This window comes from Trichomycterus rosablanca, chromosome 4, assembly GCF_030014385.1.
Source record: "Trichomycterus rosablanca isolate fTriRos1 chromosome 4, fTriRos1.hap1, whole genome shotgun sequence".
Classification (NCBI taxonomy): Eukaryota; Metazoa; Chordata; class Actinopteri; order Siluriformes; family Trichomycteridae; genus Trichomycterus; species Trichomycterus rosablanca.
In genome coordinates, this window is record NC_085991.1 from 6429313 (window position 1) to 6450425 (window position 21113).

Genomic DNA, 21113 nt, shown 5'->3' on the forward strand with positions numbered 1-21113 from the left:
TATTTTAACAGAGAGAGACAGAATATCAACAAAATATCCGGAAAAAAAACATTAAATAAAGGTTATAAATTAATTTGTATTTAATTAAGGGAAATAAGTATTTGATCCCCTACCAACCAGCAAGAATTCTGACCCCCACAGACCGGTTATGTGCACAAAAGGCACACAAATTAGTCCTGTCCCTGTATAAAAGACACCTGTAACAGAATCAGTTTCTTCCGTTCAAATCATTCGACCACCATGGGCAAGACCAAAGAGCTATCAAAGGACGTCAGGGACAGGATTGTAGACCTGCACAAGGTGGGGTAAGAATGATTCTGAGAAAGGTGAGGTCAGTCCAGAATTACACGGGAGGAGCTTGTCAATGATCTCAAAGGGAGCTGGGAGCAGAGAAATGCTGGATATGACCCCAAGAACACCATCCCCACCGGGCATTTCTCTTCCTCCAAACACGGCGAGTGGAGTTGATGCCAAAGAGCTCAATTTTGGTCTCATCTGACCATATCACATTCTCCCAAGCTTTCTCGGAATCATTCAGGTGTTCATTGGCAAACTTCAGACGGGCCTGTACATGAGCCTTCTTGAGCAAAGGGACTTTGCGGGCACTACATGATCTCAATCCATTACGGCGAAGTGTGTTACTAATGGTTTTCTTGGTGACTGTGCTCCCAGCTCCCTTGAGATCATTGACAAGCTCCTCCCATATAATTCTGGACTGACCTCACCTTTCTCAGAATCATTCTTACCCCACCAGGTGAGATCTTGCATGGAGCTCCAGAGTGAGGGTGATTGACTGTGATCTTGTATTTCTTCCATTTTCGAATGATCGCACCAACAGTGGTCTCTTTCTCACTGAGCTTCTTGCTGATGGTCTTGTAGCCCATTCCAGCCTTGTGCAGGTCTACAATCTTGTTCCTGACGTCCTTTGATAGCTCTTTGGTCTTGCCCATGATGGTCGAGAGATTTGAATGGAAGAAACTGATTCTGTTACAGGAGTCTTTTATACAGGGACAGGACTAATTTGTGTGCCTCATGGGCACATAACCGGTCTGTGGGGGTCAGAATTCTTGCTGGTTGGTAGGGGATCAAATACTTATTTCCCTTAATTAAATACAAATTAATTTATAACTTTTATTTAATGTTTTTTTTCTGGATTTTTTGTTGATATTCTGTCTCTCTCTGTTAAAATAAACCTTCCATAAAAATTATAGACTGTTCAAGTCTTTGTAAGGGGGTAAACTTATAAAATCAGCAGGGGATCAAATACTTCCCAAAAGAGACTGTTACAGCTGCAAGGAGGTGGGTACTCCTACCTTTACCATTGCTGTTCATGATTTTGGAATGGCATGTCCAACAAGTTCTCGATTCAGATATTAAAGACGCTATACAGATGTTTTTCCCATTCACTTGCCCTCCATGCTCAACTGCAAATCCCACTCGTGGTCCTATGGTGATCTCTTTCCAATAATGGGCAGAGTAGTATCCACTGTATACCAACAGGGGGCACTCATATGATATCCATTCCATAACAGAACAACCAGTGTCAATCTCATATCTGTGTCACTGATGAGAATGGTCTACCACTCAAACTCTTTGGTCATATGCTGATTCCTTTACACTGATGGAGTGTGGGGTTAGTGTAGGGTGACAAATAATGAATAAAAACTGATGGGCTACTGACAGTAATGTTACTGTAACAGTTGCTTTACTTCCAGCAAACCTTTTAGTCTGGTTTTGATTTGGCTATTTAGGTCTTGGATAAAAGACTTTTTAACACAATTAGTCATTTACCATTTGCCAAATTTAATAAGTCATTCCCGTACAATAAATTCATGATTAAGAAAAACACCTTATTATAAGGACTATATGACAGTGTAGAGTTCATGGTCTTGAGAAACTCAAACATTGACTGTTACAAGAACTCTTTATCAGTTGTGTCTGTTCCTAAAAACAAAATGTTCCAGTGACTTCAAATTTGCCTTACCGTGATAATTAAACAAAGTGTAAATGTGAACAGTTTAGTGTAAAGGCTCTGCACAATTACTTTATGTTTCATTGGGAGAAACGGCAGATTACAATATTGTACTAGGTAGGTATCATGGAAGAGAAATATGCATTGTGCAACAAGGACTAGTTGATGTGCAGTAAACTGACCTGTATGAAAGAGGAAAAATACTGTATTACATGTTGTCAGTTATTTCTTAGAATGGTTAGGAAAACCTTGTGGCTTCCGTAAATATGTATAATAAAGAAGAATGATGTTCTTTTGATGCTCCAGTGATGTCTTGGTTAGAATATTACAGAATGAAAGTAGGCAGCTTGCAAAGACTAACTTTTTAAATTACCCTGGTATCACATTGTGCATTCTTCTGTCCAATACTATCAAAATGGCAAATCATGTTTGCAAGGTTTCTGAAGGTTTCATGTGTGATTTATAATATATTTGGATTTTTCTGGTTTACAGATGTTATAAATGATGGAAATATACGCTGGTTTATATTTACATTTAGCAGACACCTAATTACAGTGCAAGAAAATCAAGGGTTAAGAGCCTTACTCAAAGGCCCACAGTGGAAACTTGGTGGTGGTTGGGCTTAAATCAGCAACTTTCTACCATTGCCCTGCTGGATGTAACCCTTTTTGACACAGTTCATGATCAGGTGTAGGACTTTTTGTGTTGCGCTCGTTAGTATGTCTTTTAGCCTCGTGGAGCAGTAGGTCAAGCACATAATTTAAGTTTTTGTTCTCAGTCAATTCTGCTTATTTGGACCAAAATCTGCTGCATTGACATCATGTTTGTTATCTATATTTAAGCAAACCACACTGGCGAGAGGGAGTTCGTGTTCTCGTGCCTGCGACCAAATCACAGCCGTGATGTTATTCGCGATAACACACTCCCTCTCAAGCAAAAACTTGATGTTACAATCAGATTGTAAGGTCGGAACTACCTGTTGTATAAATATTTATATATAACACATATAATAAAACAATAACACATTAATAATGTGCTATTGTTGTATATTATATTATGTATACATATAGCAGTTTTAATGGAGATATCTATATATGAACTGTAAATTCTGTAAATTTTGAGCTCCAATAAATTTGCTTCATGTTTCATAGATTGAGCGTTCAGCTTTTACCAATGTCATGGTTAACTGTGGCTGGAAGACAGAAGGAGAAGCCTGACCCTGCTCTCTGTGTGTCAGTGATGGCATGTCATTCTTTCCTATTATTTAATGTCACATTAGTCATTCTCAGGTCTTAGCGAGCTTGTTTATGGAAGCACGTTGATCTACCTAACAATGTAACATGACCTTCAGTCTGGAAAGAGGCACTGACTGGCTAAACATGTGTCAGCGGAAGCATGTGTGTCTTCTTATCTCTGGCTTGATGGGCGCTGTGTGGTCAGGGTGACGAGTAGCTAGCGTGTGGCTAAATGGTAACTACACTAGTATTAATTACGGTATTTCTTAGATTTTACATTTCATTTAAGACCTATTTCATAACACTATAACATCTTAAATTGCCAAATATGAAGGTAGACAAGGTTTGAGGGTTGAGTGTAGTCAGCTGTTTAAAGTAGCACACAAAAGAGGGCGCTATTCTACCATTGAGTATAAATACAAGGTACAAGAGGTTTAAAATAAAGCAATAAGCCACGAGAGGCCGTACGTTACTGTGATTTTAGCACGGGGATGACGTTTTTGAAAAAAACTTCTTTCCCCGTGCTAAAATCGTAACAGTAATGTACGGTCTCGAGTGGCTTATTGCTTTTAAAAAAGGGCGGTCAACATAACATATAATAAATACAACAATGTTTAATCATAAATGTATTTATTGTGTATAAATTTACAATAAAGCATTCTTCCGCGACGCAAGGTAATCCGATTAACAGTGTTGCTAGGCAACGTGAGGGCGAAAATAACATTAACTTTCTCTATTCAGTGGCGTATTAATATGGAATGATGTGAGGTGGTCATAGGTGTGCGTTTATCGGGGATTTTACAACGGCTTCGAACGCGGCTCAGCCAATCAGATTTTAGGACCGGAACTATCCGTTTTATAATGAGTTAATTTATCATTCTTTTAATTATATAATTAATAGAAATAGTTATTCCATTTATAAATTAAAGGGCATATTAAAGCAATAAGCCACGAGAGGCCGTACGTTACTGTGATTTTAGCACGGGGATGACGTTTTTGGCACAACGCGAAGCGGAGTGCCTAAAACTTCTTTCCCCGTGCTAAAATCGTAACAGTAATGCACGGTCTCGAGTGGCTTATTGCTTTTATAAAACGGCGGTCAACATAAAATATAATAAATACAACAATGTTTAATTCATAAATGTATTTATTGTGTATAAACTTACAATAAAGCATTCTTCCGCGACGCAAAATAGTTCGATTAACAGTGTTGCTAGGCAACATGAGGGCGAAAATAACATAAATTTTTTCTATTCAGTGGCGTATTAATATGGAATGATGTGAGGTGGTCATAAGTGTGCGTTTATCGGGGATTTTACAACGGCTTCGAACGCGGCTCAGCCAATCAGATTTTAGGACCGGAACTATCCGTTTTATAATGAGTTAATTTATCATTCTTTTAATTATATAATTAATAGAAATAGTTATTCCATTTATAAATTAAAGGGCATATATGAGATTTTACAGTTATGTTTTTAGACAATTGTATTGTGACAAACCCAAAAAAACTAGCATTAAGATGTCCTCTTGCCCGATTTATACAAACCTCATTTTCAAAAAAATTGGGACATTGAGAGAAAAATGCAATAAAAAAGAGAAGCATTCATTTGTTAAGTCTCCTTAAACCCTTATTTGACTAAGAAAAGTACAAATAGTACTATATTAGTTTAAAATGATTTGCTGGAGGGGCAGCACAACCTGTTCTGGGCCCTTTATTTGTAAAATATGCAAAAGCCTGTCATGATATGGAGGTGCATCAGTGTTCACAGCATGGGTGACTTGCAAATGTGTGAAGGTACAGGTACAGACTGTTAGGTAGCTGAAATAAATAAAAACAATATGCAAAAATTAGTATCCGTGTTTTCCAAGTGCTTAAAAAGTATAAGGAAAGATGATGTAACACAGTGGTAAACATGCCTCTGTCCCAATTTTTGTATGTGTGTGTTGTGTGTGTATTGTAGATACCAAATATTAAATTTATTATATTTGCAAAATACAATAAAGCTGTTCAGTGAAAACATCATAAATCTTGGTACTTAAAATGGCCCAGCTTTTCCAGAAATGGGGTTTGTAGGTGTTGGATATTTGTGGGCTGGATTTTAAATGTTTTACAATATAAATTGTTGAAATATGTTTAAAATGAATGAGCAAAATGTATTTTTAATTCTGTATTTGTAACGTTTTATACATAGTTTGCACTGTTTTATATTAGAGATAATTTATTAATACAACCAGTATTTTTATTAAAAATCTTTACTGCCACCTCAGAGAAGATCACTGGGTGCAGCATTGGCAATGCCCCTAAAGTTATACCTTATATTTTAAGAGTGAAGCATCATTGTGAAGCATCAAGCATCTTGAACCATGCAATATTGCAAAAAAAATATCTGCAAAAATGCAAAACTGTGTAATGCAATATTTTAGAAAAGGGAAGAGAAACTGGACCAAATACACACTTGTATGTCTTAAGCAAGGAAAAAAACCTATTAACAAGCTTCCACTTCATGCCACAGCTCAAATTCTTGGGAGCTGATTTCTTCCCATGCATGATGCAGACTGGGTGATGTAATTGGTCCTGTTTTTTCTCAGCATACTGCATATTTTAATGGAGATATCTATATATGAACTGTAAATTCTGTAAAAGTTTAAGCTCCAATGAATTTGCTTCATGTTTCATAGATTGAGCGTTCAGCTTTTACCAATGTCATGGTTAACTGTGGCTGGAAGACAGAAGGAGAAGCCTGACCCTGCTCTCTGTGTGTCAGTGATGGCATGTCATTCTTTCCTATTATTTAATGTCACATTAGTCATTCTCAGGTCTTAGCGAGCTTGTTTATGGAAGCACGTTGATCTACCTAACAATGTAACATGACCTTCAGTCTGGAAAGAGGCACTGACTGGCTAAACATGTGTCAGCGGAAGCATGTGTGTCTTCTTATCTCTGGCTTGATGGGCGCTGTGTGGTCAGGGTGACGAGTAGCTAGCGTGTGGCTAAATGGTAACTACACTAGTATTAATTACGGTATTTCTTAGATTTTACATTTCATTTAAGACCTAGTCTGTGGACCTATTTCATAACACTATAACATCTTAAATTGCCAAATATGAAGGTAGACAAGGTTTGAGGGTTGAGTGTAGTCAGCTGTTTAAAGTAGCACACAAAAGAGGGCGCTATTCTACCATTGAGTATAAATACAAGGTACAAGAGGTTTAAAATGAGTTAATTTATCATTCTTTTAATTATGTAATTAATAGAAATAGTTATTCCATTTATAAATTAAAGGGCATATATGAGATTTTACAGTTATGTTTTTAGACAATTGTATTGTGACAAACCCAAAAAAACTAGCATTAAGATGTCCTCTTGCCCGATTTATACAAACCTCATTTTCAAAAAAATTGGGACATTGAGAGAAAAATGCAATAAAAAAGAGAAGCATTCATTTGTTAAGTCTCCTTAAACCCTTATTTGACTAAGAAAAGTACAAATAGTACTATATTAGTTTAAAATGATTTGCTGGAGGGGCAGCACAACCTGTTCTGGGCCCTTTATTTGTAAAATATGCAAAAGCCTGTCATGATATGGAGGTGCATCAGTGTTCACAGCATGGGTGACTTGCAAATGTGTGAAGGTACAGGTACAGACTGTTAGGTAGCTGAAATAAATAAAAAAAATATTCAAACATTTGTATCCGTGGTTTCCAAGTGCTTAAAAAGTATAAGGAAAGATGATGTAACACAGTGGTAAACATGCCTCTGTCCCAATTTTTGTATGTGTGTGTTGTGTGTGTATTGTAGATACCAAATATTAAATTTATTATATTTGCAAAATACAATAAAGCTGTTCAGTGAAAACATCATAAATCTTGGTACTTAAAATGGCCCAGCTTTTCCAGAAATGGGGTTTGTAGGTGTTGGATATTTGTGGGCTGGATTTTAAATGTTTTACAATATAAATTGTTGAAATATGTTTAAAATGAATGAGCAAAATGTATTTTTAATTCTGTATTTGTAAAGTTTTATACATAGTTTGCACTGTTTTATATTAGAGATCATTTATTTACAACCAGTATTTTTATTAAAAATCTTTACTGCCACCTCAGAGAAGATCACTGGGTGCAGCATTGGCAATGCCCCTAAAGTTATACCTTATATTTTAAGAGTGAAGCATCATTGTGAAGCATCAAGCATCTTGAACCATGCAATATTGCAAAAAAATATCTGCAAAAATGCAAAACTGTGTAATGCAATATTTTAGAAAAGGGAAGAGAAACTGGACCAAATACACACTTGTATGTCTTAAGCAAGGAAAAAAACCTATTAACAAGCTTCCACTTCATGCCACAGCTCAAATTCTTGGGAGCTGATTTCTTCCCATGCATGATGCAGACTGGGTGATGTAATTGGTCCTGTTTTTTCTCAGCATACTGCATATTTTACTCAGAGATCAGCTATGACCAAAAAGCCATATACCATTAAACATTTTAACACTAAAAACATCTGAGACACCTTTATCTGATGATGAAGAATAAACTAGACTATAGGACAGTGGTGGCTCTGTGGTTTAGGTGCTGGAGTAGTCATGAGAAAGTTGCCAGTTCAAGCCAGTTTAACCACTTTTAACCACTGCCAAGTTGCCACTGTTGGGCCTTGAGCAAAGCTCTTAACCCTTAATTCGTTTAAGTCAGTTGTAAGTCAGTTTGGATACAAGCGTGTGTCAAATGCAGCAAATGTAAATGTCTATTGAAAGACACCAGTTTAACATTTATTTTTAGACATGTTTATTGTGTTTATATTGTCCTGTACGAACACTTCCGAAGAAAAGAAATTCACTGTTGCAGTCAATAATGCCTCCTCTCAAGTAGGGCTGGGCTGTATGACGATACATTCGATATACCGTCTTTGATTACTTTTCAAATACTGCCATACCATAGCATAGTTAATACAACAGCTGTAGTCTTCAGTAGGCAGCAAATCATATAATATTCCTCTATAGACAGTCAAGAAAGAAGCTTTTATTGTTATTATTGCTATTATGTATATAGTACTATGTATATAGATATAATTACATATATGCAAATAGCTATAGTTATAACTATATATTTATATTCATATTAATCATAGATATATGTTTACTGATATTCTCTGGGGTTTTTTGCACAGTGCTACTATCTGCACTTCTGGTAGATGCTAACTGCATTTCGTTGCCTTGTACCTGTACTGAGCAATGATAATAAAGTTGAATCTATCTATCTATCAGTGGACGCCAGGTATGTCTTATGGGGTGAAAATACTTCAGGTCAGTTGGAAGCAGAGATATATAAAGTCGTCCACTTTTCTTCAACAGACCAGTGGTCAAGTTGTACAGTGGAGTTTGCAAACGTCATTTTATTTGTTAAAGGAAGAGCTAAGGGTAATTGTACAATACTTAAACATTAAATAAACAATAAAAAATTTATTTATTGCAACAGTTTCATGTGTACTACCATCATATAGTGTGTCATTTTGTGGGGCCAAGCAAAGCTTATAGTACTCGAAACCTTCACTATATAAATGGTGATATTAAAACTTTTTATATTATATGTACTTATGACAATAAAATCAGTCACAGACATACCGTGATATACCGTGAAACCGTCAGAATCTTACAAATTACCGTGATAGGCTATACTATAATGTTGTACATCTGTACATTCATATCTTTACATGTGTATGTTTTCTGTGTGGAGTTTGCATGTTCTCCCTGTGTCCGCATGGGTTTCCTCCGGGCGCTCCGGTTTCCTCCCACAGTCCAAAGACATGCAAGTGAGGTGAATTGGAGACACTAAAATTGTCCATGACTGTGTTCGATATAACCTCGTGAACTGATGAATCTTGTGTGATGTACACTGCCTGTCCTGTCATGAATGTAACCAAAGTGTAAAACATGACGTTAAAATCCTAATACAAACATGCAAACAAAACAAAACAAAACAAACAAACATGTATATGTTGAACAGATGGTGCTAGTTATATGTAAGTAAATGTGTGTTTTGTATTTAATGTGTGTTAAAACTGTGAGGGACTATGCACCCAAGATTTTCACTCACCTTTCACACGTGTGTTAATGTGACGTGACAATAAAAGTGATTTGATACAAATATTTGGTCATACCGCCCAGCCCTACCCAGAGCGGTAGAGAGAACAGAGTGGCGACACTCCCATAGGGAACCGTTGGAAAGGGGGCGGGACATTTTTTCTGCCCAGCTTCCGGGTTGTGGAGCTCTGTATAGTTCCAAACAACCCATAGAGCCCCATTCATTTCCACTACTTATCAAACATTTTTAGCTGTATGTTGCTTTGTTTTAAAAAAATTATGAATTTAATGTCATTAATATACTTAATACTGTTATTGTTTAGCATTTGCTCAGCACTAAATGTTACATGTTTATCTTAATTAATAGGTATAACCCAATTTAGCTTAGTCAGTTAAGCTTAATTAATGACACACGAGTCTTTTCACCTAAAATGAGTTGATTAATCAAGATTCTTGTTACAGAAATGATCATAAAACATTAGAACCACAATAAATCATTATACTTTTACTTTCATACTTAAGTACATTTGAAGGTAAATTTAGTTTAGTACTTTAGTGGAGGTAAAGAGTATTTTTACTTTTACTACTACTTTTACTGGAGTAATATGTTACCTTGGATATCTCTACTTTAACTCAACTACATGGTTTGTCTACCTTGTCCACCACTTACATTAGACAAAATGAACTAGTGCATATTCATAATGAATTCATTAATGTATTACATGTAGGAATCAATTATTAATCACTCATGAAATAAGAGATGAATGAATGCTTTTTCATGTACCTGCACTATAATGTTTTTGGTACGGTAATGTGTTTATCAATCTGTTCATTCAGTGCAGGTAAACCTTATGAATCCAGCACATGACTTAGTGTTTAGCAAAAATGATTATTATTATGAATCCTCAGGAAAGTGAAGGGAGATTAGTTTATGCAAAAATCAAAACATAAAAAACTTTAATGTCTATACTGTATATTGTCTCTACTACTTAAGGATATCGCATTATGTAATGTATGCTAATATAATGTACTGTGTGTTAACAAGAACGACCTATTAACAAGTCATTATAAACATCAATCTTCCACTTTATATACCAAATTGACATTAAAGCAGATGCAGTAAATGTAAACGCAGTTGAAAATACCCAGAAATTGTACAAATGTTTATTATTTGCCGTTTAATATTTCATTTACTGCTGCCTGTCCCATTTGAGAACATGACAGCGCCGGGTTTGTTTGGAACTATTGAGGGTTACATGAACCACGTGACCGCGTAGCGGCGAGATCAAGGAGTGTCGCAACTCTCTCTATCTACGGCTCTGGCCCTACCTACTCTCAAGTTGTTTAAACAGGTAATTCGACAGAATCGAAACTAGTCCTAATCCAAAGCAGCAACTCCTCTTCACGTGCACTGATCCAAGCGTCTCGAGGAGGAGGGGCTGCGCGTGCACGCCGCTAATTTAAATATTCTTTTTCAACAACAAAAAAGCGGTTGTCGAGTTTTAATTCTGAGAAGAATTTGGTGCTACAAAGTTTACGCGTTTTAAAACTTCACAAGGAAAACCTTAATTCAACAGTTTGAAACAAAAGGACCGAATTATGGTAAGACTAATAAACAACAATAATATTTAACAGTTGTAGTTTTGTTCCGTCGAAAGTTTAAAAAAAAGACTTTTTAAATATGCTAATGTGGCTTATGTATAATGTTGAACGAATTAGTTTATAACACAACATATACCACTAAAAATCATGTTTAACCGTGAATTAGTCATACTTTTGAATATCTATTCATAACGGAATATTATATATATTTATTTTTTAACTGTCGGTTGGTGACGTCACAGTATTGACAAACAGACGTTTTGTGGCGTTTGGTGAAATTATGGTGAAACTGGATCTTTTTTTCGGTAAAATCGGACTTTTGCCAAGTTACTAACCAAAAAAACCCACACATCTCTGTCGTAAAGGTTTAGAAGCACGTGGCGAATTGCTTGCAGTCCTAAAATCGACAGAAAGGGGGCGAATTTACTTAAGCCAAATGTTAGCACATAACTTGCATGGGAGGTTTACATGGATGCCAGGGTTTACTTAACATGAATCCATGTGTGCAAACCTATATTGTGAAATAAAATATTATTACTATTTTACTATGTTTTAACTGTCTTGGTTGAATTGATCTGGGTTTACTTTAGCACTGACAAAAATCTCTAGGTCTAATTCATGTTCATTCATGCAGCTGTACATTATGCTTATCCACTAGTGCTGGGATCTCGGGTTCGAATCCCCATAGGTGCTTTCTACAGGTTGCAGAGGCGCTGCAATGGATTGGCGTCCGGTCCGGTGTGTTTTACTGCATTTTGCCCAGTTACATTTACATTTACATTTTCAGCATTTAGCAGACGCTTTTATCCAAAGTGACTTACACAATGAGCAATTGAGGGTTAAGGGCCTTGCTCAGGGACCCAACAGTGGCAACTTGGTGGTGGCGGGGCTTGAACCGGCAACCTTCTGTTTACTAGTCCAGTACCTTAACCACTGAGCTATCACTGGCCCGTGGGCCCAGTTATACCATGGAAATTGGACAGGCCGTGACAAAGTGGCGGTAGATGAATAAATGAATCTATCATATAATTGTTGCTTATAGTCTCACTCTCACAGCCTCTCACTTGTAGGTGTAGCTATGTCTGTCTAGGTGCCCGGCTTGACAATAGCATAACTGAGCTTTGAACTCAAAAATCAGTCTATTTCACATTTCTTTTATCTCAGCTGCAACAACAGTTTGTAGACTGCTGTTGAACCCAATCAGTGGGGTTAGGGATATGGATGACATGAGCTACTCCTTCTTGCAACTTGAATTACATCATGTGTTGACAGTTTTCCCAATGCACACTTCAGAAAAACAATAATTACATTACCTTGAGCTACATGACAAAAACTGTAGGTTGCCTCTACTTGGAAAAAGAAAAAACCTTGGGACAGATTCTAGATTGTACATATAGTACTTGTTTGCGACTTGTATTTTATGGCAGTTTTCTCAAACAGCTTTTTTTGTGTGACAGAATAATTGGAACACAAACTTCTTTCAAAAATAACATTCATGATTTGAACTTCTAATATATTTGTTATTATTGAAAATATGCTGGGTCAAAAATATACAATAACATCTTGATGGGGTAGAAAGTTCCATGGCATAGACTTCTAATTCCTTGTTAGTGCGTATTATTATCACACCTAGTGATTTAGTTTGACCGCAGCTATTAAGATACTATTAAAAGTCAGCTGTAAACCAAGATCAACCAAAAACTGGTCTGCAAAAAATATATGCAGCTGGAGCAGCACCTTAGATTATTAATGTAAGATTTAAGATTTAAAAAAAAAATCTTTGGCCTGAAAGAAAGAAGTACTAAGTACTTAGTGATGTTAGTGGTCAGTGAATTAACCCCCCCCCCCATGGCCCAAGGCCAAGAGGAGGCATTGAGGTATGTAATACCCAAGCAGGTCAGAACAAGTGTGAAAATAAATGTCAAAAACAGAGAAGAGGTCAGTTATGGACGTTTCTCCTGACCTCTACATACTTTGTCACTCCATTTTGTGCAATATGACAAGGGGTTTTAAAAAGGTGAGGATATAGAGCCACAAATAGAACATCTAATGAAATGATTTACCTAAATTGTATTTTTTTATTATTATTTTACACATTATGTTTGGCAAATTTGTGAAGGTAAAAGCAAGTCATTGTATGCATCAATGAACTCTAGTTAAACTCTGGTAGTGCGTTAGTCGCGACCCTCCTCGGTCAGGAGTGGAGGTCAGTAGCAGTAAAGGAAATGAAAATCGGGTGGTTGAATGTGACTACATTGGATACAGAAAGCAGGGATTTTAAAACTGCCCAATTTAAAGTATTACACTGAAAACAACCCAAAGCAAACACACTTAGTGTTTTACCTTATCAACTTTGTTGTTGTTGTTGTTGTTTTTTTTATCTCTGTGTGTAAAAGGCAAGGCCGTAAACCAATATTGTAACCTTCAGTCAGTTAAACAGCACTGCATTAAAAACCAACATACTTCTGTAATGCATGGATTTGGGAATACTTCAGAAAGCCATTGTCAATAAACACAGTTGATCTCTGCATCTACAAATGCAAGTCAAGACTTAAATATGCAAAGCTGAAACAATATATCAACTGCATCCAATAGTAATTTGTAATATCATTTCTACATACAAATTATTGATTTCTAGAAATGTATTTAGTCAGGTGGTAAACATAACTGCACCATTCATTAGTGGTACGACTAATTTATCAGGACGTTATTTATCAGGAAAGCTCCATTTAGAGTAATACTGCAGATTTTCTGGTTTCAGTCCTACATTCTTAGGCAATGCCGTGGGCTTTAAAGAAAATCAAATGTCTGTGCATGATTCTATCATTCTGACAAGGTTTATTGCCACATGTCTTCTCATTGACATTAAATTTATTTTGTGCTAGAGCTTTGAAACCGGGTTTCTCTCCATAATGTTCTTTATTTGGCACCTTTTTTGGTTTAAAATCTCAAGGCTGATGAAATTCTGGGACAAATACACTTTTTTTGTTAAAGCATCATTCAATCCTAATTTTAATCTGATGCTGACAGTCTTGCATAAAAACAGTGATTTGCTGCAAGCATGTTAAACAAAACAGAAAGCTCATAACAGGACCTTCAAAGTGTTTGAGTGAGATAGTCAGTTGAAATCACACATTTACAGGGTTTAAGAATGGCAGTAAATCATATCAGAATATTTCAAATCAAATGTAATATTTCTAAATCTAGCATTTTAGGCCAGAATTGGCCCCACTTTGTATTTCCATATTGAATTAGGGTGTTCCTATCAATACTCCAGGGCTACGTAATGCTTCTATATGGTCCAAAGTATCTGGACACCTGACCATGAGCTTGTTGGACATCCCATTTCAAAAACAAATGGTAATAAAATAGACTGACCTCTATGAGATCTTTTCAGCTGTAACTACAGCCACTGTTCTCACAGTTATGTCTGTGGGAATTTGTACCCATTCGGTACAAAAAGCATTTGTATTTCTGGGCACTGATGTTGGTAAAGCAAGCCTCAGTTGACGTTCCAGTTCATTCTAAAGCTGTTCAGTTGGGCTGTGGTCAGGGCAATTCTATGTGTAATTATAGACCTTGCTTCATGCACAAGGGTGCAGTCATGCTGGAACAGGTCTGGAAAGGGCCTTTCCTAAATGACAGCTGCAAAATTTTCTTTATATAATTGATTTATTACAATTTATTGGCAGTTGTTGTGGCTGAAACACATAAATTAAAAATACAAGAGGTGTCTTAATATTTTTATCCATACATTGTAGGTTCACGTAAAAATTCCTTCAACATCATTTGCTCCACAAGTATTTGTATTTCTTATATCACTGGGCACTGTGAGCCTCATTTGACAGAAAATCCAAAAATCGCATTTCCTGTCTAGACTATTCACAAGTCCTTTGTCACTACACTGGGCTCCATGGGATTAGATGGTCATATTTTCGATATTCACATTCTTGCATGGGTGCAAACCAGGAATTTGTTTGTTATGCTGAATGATGTTCTGTCATGCGTTACCCCCTGTAATCAAGCAGTGATGAAGCAAGCTGTTCCCAGTGAATCCCTTAAACTGTATGGAGTATCACATGTTCAATTGAATCATGGAGCTTAGCTCACTAGCTCTTTATGTTTTTAGCAGTGGTAAACAACAGAACAACATTCTTCTTCCTTTAAATACATAACGTCTGTTGTTTTTTTTTGTTGTTGTTTAGGCGGAGATTCAGTACTGATTCCTGTGTTGGAAACATTATAGATTCTGTGGAGTCCACAATCATCTAAGCAAGCAAACACCTGCTCGTAAGCTGATAATATTGCAGCAAGTTGCATCATTTTGCTGTCTGGTTCATCTTATTACAACAGATTTACCAAAATCGAAGTCTATATCATGAAACGTTGAACAGTCTATAGGAGATACTAATAGCTTTCAGTCATTTGATGATACGTTTGCTTACAGTCTCATTCTGCAGTAAAATGGCTAATTAATTAGGCATATCACGCCATTGTTCCTATTAGTTGGTTTTCTAATTAAAATTTTTTTTTTTAAATTCAATATTCTGTATTAATTGGCAGATAAAGATAAAATTGCAACAGCTAAGGAATTGCATGATATTTACATTTTTATATTGGCCCATTATTCCAGCATTTGAAATGCCAGACTTTCTCATTTAATAGCAATTTTTGTATTAACTTGCACTTGATTCACATGTGCAAATCTATATTGTGAAATAATTATTATCATGGTTATTTTTGTTTTTACTGTCATGGTTGAATTAATCTGGGTTTACTTTAGTACAGTGACTGACATTTCTAGTGCAAATTATTGTTCAGTCATTCAGCGGTAAGTTACACTAATCCAATAGCACTGGGATCTAGGGTTCGAATCCCCAGAGGTGCTGTTGACAGGTGTCTACATACAGACATGATTGGCTACTCCTTGGGAAGCGGTGGCCAAGGTGCGACAATGGACTGGCGTCTTTTCTGGTGTGTTTTACTGCATCTTGCCCAGTAATACTAGGGAAATCAAAACATAAAAATTAGATGAATACATTAATTTATCATGTTATTATTGCTTATAGTCTTTAGATCAATTAGGAGGTAAAGAAGGAAACATATATGTTCAAGATTTCAACATTTGCTCATGAGATAGATCTACATCATTTTTCGTGTCTGCGCAGGCGCCTTGAACCAGCCAGCAGAGGCTGCAATTGCAGCAGTAATCAGGAATCCCTTTGGCCCTCTCACCCTCAGGTGTAACCAGCCATGTCTGTCTAGGCACCCGGTTGACTGATAGAAGAGTGCTGATACCAAGACTCGGGATATAAAGCTTGAGATCTCAGTAGCTAGACCATTGCGCCAACCAATGTCAATGTCATTTGCTTGTCAATTGCTTGTCCATGGCATTCTAAATGAATATGATTCAGATGCTTTTTTCCGCCGGCTTTTACAGATTGCATTTCAATAGCATGTTATTCAGACTATTTCTATTACTATTTATGAAAACGAAGTTGCTCTTCAGGTCCTTTTCAAACTTTTTCCTAGAGAACGGGGCAGCTCATGCAGATGCAGCGTAGCTTTGTTAACCTTTTGGCTTTGGGTTCATTAGGGGTAACCAGAGCAGAGACCAAGAGCCTTGTATTTTTCCATACGTAATCATCCCTTGAAGTTGCTCAGCAAAGAGAAGCATTTTTGGTGTGTTGCAACCGCCTTGTGTACATAAAAGAGGGGCTAGAGGAGAGGGAATGGTCGCCAAACTGACTTACAGACACGAGTTTTGAAAACCTGCTTCTGCTTTTTCACTGCTGGAAAAACAGGGTTTGCAAAGGCTAGCCATGGTAAGTGTTGGCCTTTAACCTAGTTTTGTACCATTTCTTTGCTCGAAATTTGAGTCAGGACTCACTTCTGTGCATGATTCATGTAAGCTGCTTATATTTGCAGGCACTTTTCTTTCTGACCATGTGTTTTCGTTTGTTTCATGACTTCATTTGTGTGCCGCTGTCCAGCAGCTGATATATTTAGCTGATATATTTGTGTCGTTTGCATTGTGGTCTGTTTTCTGCTCACACTCTGCAGCGGGGTGTCTGTAGTAATATTTTCCTATTATTATTAGTAGTAGTAGTAGTAGTAGTATATTATTATTAGTAGTAGTGGTATATTAGTATTATTATTATTATTAGTAGTAGTAGTAGTGGTATATTAGTATTATTATTATTAGTAGTAGTAGTAGTAGTGGTATATTAGTATTATTATTATTATTAGTAGTAGTAGTAGTGGTATATTAGTATTATTATTATTATTATTAGTAGTAGTAGTAGTATATTATTATTAGTAGTAGTGGTATATTAGTATTATTATTATTATTAGTAGTAGTAGTATATTATTATTAGTAGTAGTGGTATATTAGTATTATTATTATTAGTAGTAGTAGTAGTAGTATATTATTATTAGTAGTAGTGGTATATTATTATTATTAGTAGTAGTAGTAGTAGTAGTGGTGTATTATTATTATTAGTAGTAGTAGTAGTAGTAGTAGTAGTAGTAGTAGTATATTATTATTAGTAGTAGTGGTATATTAGTATTATTATTATTATTATTAGTAGTAGTGGTATATTAGTATTATTATTAGTAGTAGTAGTAGTAGTAGTAGTATATTATTATTAGTAGTAGTGGTATATTAGTATTATTATTATTATTATTAGTAGTAGTAGTGGTATATTAGTATTATTATTATTATTATTAGTAGTAGTAGTAGTATATTATTATTAGTAGTAGTGGTATATTAGTATTATTATTATTATTAGTAGTAGTAGTAGTATATTATTATTAGTAGTAGTGGTATATTATTATTATTAGTAGTAGTAGTAGTAGTAGTAGTAGTGGTGTATTATTATTATTATTATTTGTAGTTGTAGTTGTAGTTATAGTAATAGTAGTGTATTATAATTATTATATTACATTATTAGTAGTAATATATTATTAATGTTATTATTAGTAGTATATTATTATTATTAGTAGTAGTAGTACAATATTATTATTGTTATTATTAGTAGTAGTAGCAGCAATAGTAGTATTTTATTATATTAAATTATTATTATTATTATTTTTATTATTATGACGTTATGTTCACAACAAGGGGACGTCAACTATTATTCAGTTAACTGATAACTGACAAATAAATCATTGTTCTGTTAATCCTGTTGATTAAAAATGTAACTTAAATTTATTTTAAACAGCCGTTGTTGAATTTGAACTGAGAGCGAAGCGACTGATTTCTTTCTCACAAACACATTCACAAATTAAATCTATTACGTATTAAAATCACAAACTGAAGCTGTTTGTGCCGATATGGCGCCAGACAGAACATTAAACTCTGCACATGTGGATCTGTGTGTAATATAAGTTTTTTAGGCCATAGAAAGGATTTGGATTTTTGCAGTATTTGCAATGATTTTGCATCATACTTCAGCGTAAAGGCAGAATTCTGCGTATCTACTTACAATAACAACACTAATGTTGTCAGGAAGAACTTCAAATACAGTCTGCATCTCTGTTCCTTTGTTTAATAATAATAATAATAATAATAGAATTTTATTTATAAGCGCCTTTCAGGATACACAAGGACACTTTACACATCAAAGAAATTAAAAGAGAACAACAGAAAAGGTATAAAACGAGTAATAAAACATAAGAAAGTAAATAGTACTACTGCAAATATTGAGAATAAAAACAAATTAAAAACAAGTATTCAATAAAACTAAGAATTATGGAAAGCAGTTCTAAAGAGATAAGTTTTTAATTGCTTCTTAAAAATTGTCAAGGAGGAACATGAGCGGAGATAAAGGGGGATGGTGTTCCATAACTTTGGGCCAACAACACTAAACGCTCTTTCACCGTACATGCGCAGCTTGACAGGAGGTACAGAGAGCAAGCTGGCATCAGCAGACCGGAGCGAGCGTGAAGGACAGTATCTGGTCAGCAGAACAGAGAGATAGTCAGGAGCCAGACCATGCAGGGACTTGAATACTAAGAGGAGTATTTTGTAGTTTATGCGATATTGGACTGGAAGCCAGTGCAGATCTTTTAGTATAGGAGTGATGTGTTGCCAAGAGCTTGTATGTGTGAGAACTCTTGCTGCAGAATTCTGAACATACTGAAGCTTCTTCAGACTACGGGAAGGAAGCCCGATTAATACAGAGTTACAGTAGTCCAACCTGGATGTGATGAAAGCATGTATGAGGGTTTCAGCTACAGAGTTAGGAAGAGAAGGACGTAGTCTGGCAATATTTTTTAGGTGGAAAAAGGCTATTTTAGTTACGTTGTTTATATGAGCCTCCAAGGTAAGTGTGGAGTCCAGTATAACACCAAGATTGCGGACCTGGGCCACAGAGGACGTAATGAACCCTGGGATAGATATTGTTGGTTGACCAATCTTCTTAAATGTAGAAGGTGATGCAATAAGAATGGCTTCAGATTTGTTGTTATTCAATTTCAGGAAGTTCTTAGCCATCCATTTTCTTATATCAGTTAAACAGCTGATCAGTGCATCAGGAGGTAATGTATCAGAGGGTTTAGTGCAGATGTAAATTTGAGTATCATCCGCATAACAATGAAACTGAAGACCATGTTGTCGGATAATATCACCAAGAGGAAACATATAAATTATGAAAAGAAGAGGGCCGAGTACAGAACCCTGCGGGACACCATGAAAGAGAGGTACGGTATCCGACCTGAAATTGCCCAGGGAAACAAACTGCAGCCTGTCAGTGAGATATGACCGAAACCACGCCAGTGCCATGCCAGTGATCCCTATCCAGCTCTCCAGCCTGTGCAGCAGTGTGTCATGACAGACCGTGTCAAATGCTGCAGTTAGATCAAGCAGTACCAGAATGTTAACTAGGCCAGAATCAGCTGCCAAAAGTAAATCATTCATAACCCTCACAAGGGCAGACTCGGTGCTGTGGTTAGCTCTAAAACCAGACTGAAATGGCTCAAAGAGGTTATGGGAAGTCAGGTGCTCCTTGAGTTGACATGAAACTGCACGTTCAAGTAGCTTACTCAGGAAAGGCAGGTTAGATATGGGACGATAGTTTTTGAAGTCATCAGGCACAAGTCCCGGCTTCTTTAACACTGGACTAATGCTAGCAAGCTTTAAGTTAGGGGGAACAAGTCCAGAGCTGAGAGAAGCGTTTATGATATTAGTGATAAGAGGACAAAGCGATGGCAGACATGCTTTAACCAGGGTGGTAGACAAGGGGTCCAGAATACAAGTAGTCGATCTGGAACCCTTGATAAGCCTGGCTACAGAGCTAACATCAATAGGGTGGAAGAAGGACAAACAGTGGTTAACTGGAGAACATGGCTCTGTACGATCCAGGGGGCAGGTAACAGAATGAAACTCTGAGTAGATGTTACTAACCTTCCCATTAAAAAAGGACAAGAAGTCACTACAGAGAGCTGTTGAGGGAGTAAGTGGGAAACTATTGGCAGGCCGCAGCAGTTTATTTACTGTAGAGAAAAGAGCTCTTGGATTTCCCTGGCAGTTAGTGATATTAACAGAATGAAAATCAATCTTAGCCTTATTTAGAGCAGTTTTATATGCAAGGATATGATCCTTATAAGCGACCGCATGAATTGTCAGTTTAGTTTTCTTACTGAGGCGCTCCAGTTGGCGGCCTTGTGCTTTCATTAACCTGAGCTCTGGAGTAAACCAAGGGGCAGAATGGCGAAAGGTCACAACACGTTTTTGAAGAGGAGCATGCAAATTAAGTGTAGCTGAAACTATGTTATTGTAATGAATGACAAGGTCGTCAGGAGATGTCATAGTCTGGGGAATAGAGAACTGATCAAGGGTATTCATAAGAACAGCGGGACTGGCATTTCTAAGATTCCTAAAAACAATGCTGCGAGGGGCATGCTTTCTTGTAGAATGGAGTGATAGCAATAGGTCAAATACCACAGCTCCGTGATCAGAAACATGAAACTCTGTAACATGCAAATTTGAAAGGGAGACAGAGGGGGTAGAACAGACCAGGTCCAGGATATGACCATGAGAGTGAGTGGGGGAAGCCACATGTTGAGTGAGGTCAAAACAGTGCAGCACATTAAGAAAATCCGTGGCATGGACACATTTCCCTGAGTCAATGTGAATGTTAAAATCACCCAACAGTATCATTGATGGAAATAATGGACAGAGCGAAGCTAACAGTTCAGACAGCTCCGATAAAAAAGTAGGTACAGA

General features: G+C 36.4%; 1 protein-coding gene and 1 long non-coding RNA gene across 3 annotated transcripts in view; one reads left to right on the forward strand and one right to left on the reverse strand.

The window, feature by feature from the left end:
- Window positions 1-21113, reverse strand: part of LOC134312177 (uncharacterized) — a 121428-nt gene that overhangs the window by 42786 nt on the left and 57529 nt on the right. The window lies entirely within an intron of this gene.
- slc6a9 (solute carrier family 6 member 9) overlaps window positions 10835-21113 on the forward strand; it is a 61857-nt gene continuing 51578 nt past the window's right edge. Inside the window, exons 1-2 of one of the 2 annotated variants that reach the window (XM_062993902.1) lie at window positions 10835-10885; window positions 15091-15175. The gene's annotated coding sequence lies outside the window, so the exon portion shown is untranslated. Of the gene's footprint in view, window positions 10886-15077; window positions 15176-21113 lie in introns of those variants that run through there. The other variant, XM_062993903.1, reaches the window with a different exon arrangement.